A 1,316-nucleotide genomic window follows, 5' to 3' on the forward strand; every position below is an offset into this window, starting at 1 on the left:
CGAGACGTCACGGGCGGGGTGACGTAGCGACCAGGAAGCTTAAAAGCACGTGCGGTGAACCGGCATCAGTTTCTAGGAATGATGCAAGCGCTGGCAGGGATGCCGGAAGTCTGGCTTCGAGACACAGCGTCTCGTTCCCTTTGGGGAAACATGGTTACATGTGTAACCTCGAGACGTTCCCCTTCAGGAACTCGGGCTGCGTCAAACGCTTTGGGAACAAGAATACCCACTGCGCCATACAAGCAAGTCCCTGTCTGGTGTGTATCTGGCGAGCACATCAAGATGAGAGGACTTGGGACCCTGGAGTAGAAGTCAGGTCCAGACTGTAGAAATGGATGAATGTGTGCGGAGAGGACCAGCCTGCCGCAGAAGCGAAGCGAGACGTCACGAGTGGGGTTACGTAAGCAACCAGGAAGCATAAAGGCGCATCCGGCAAGTGCACATGTTAGCTTTGCGGAAGCGAGCGCCTGCAGGGATGCAGGGAGTATGGCAGGGAGACACAGCGTCTCGTTCCCTTCGGGGAACCATGGTTACATACGTACGTACGAGACGTTACCCACTGCGCCATACAAGCAAGTCCCTGTCTGGTGTGTATCTGGCGAGCACATCAAGATGAGAGGACTTGGGACCCTGGAGTAGAAGTCAGGTCCAGACTGTAGAAATGGATGAATGTGTGCGGAGAGGACCAGCCTGCCGCAGCACAAACATCCTGAAGGGCCACGCCCACTGATAAGGCCTTGGAGGCCGCCATACCCCTAGTCGAGTGCAGTCTGACCCCCATGGGTGACTGGAGGCCAGAGGACTCATAGGCCAGTGTGATGGTCTCGACCACCCACTGACTCATAGTTTGCTTGGTCGCTGGAACCTTTTTTTTAGGTGGACCAAAGCAAACGAATAACTGATCTGCTTCACGCCACTGGGCAGCTCTGTGAACGTAAGTCTCCAGTGGTTGCACTGGACACAGCAGATTGAGTCTCTCCTGGCCTGCTTCCTGGAAGGGAAGAGGACAAAAGGTCTGAAGTACAATGGGACCTGGAGAGGAGGTGGGCACTTTAGGGACATACCCGGGTCTCGGGTAAAGGAATGCCCTAACCATACCCGGGGCAAACTCCAGGCCTGACACAGCAAGAGCCTGGAGGTCCCCTATCCTCTTCAGCGAGGATATAGTGAGCAAGAAGATAGTCTTAAGCGTGAGGAGCTTGTCTGAGGTATTTTCGATGGGTTCAAAGGGAGCTTTGCACAGAGCCTCCAGAACCACTGCCAGATCCCATGAGGGCACCTTGGTGCACTGTACTGGCCTCAGCCTCCGGGTGCCA

Source organism: Sinocyclocheilus rhinocerous, unplaced genomic scaffold, assembly GCF_001515625.1.
Source record: "Sinocyclocheilus rhinocerous isolate Xijiao unplaced genomic scaffold, SAMN03320098_v1.1 scaffold1316, whole genome shotgun sequence".
NCBI classification, from domain to species: Eukaryota; Metazoa; Chordata; class Actinopteri; order Cypriniformes; family Cyprinidae; genus Sinocyclocheilus; species Sinocyclocheilus rhinocerous.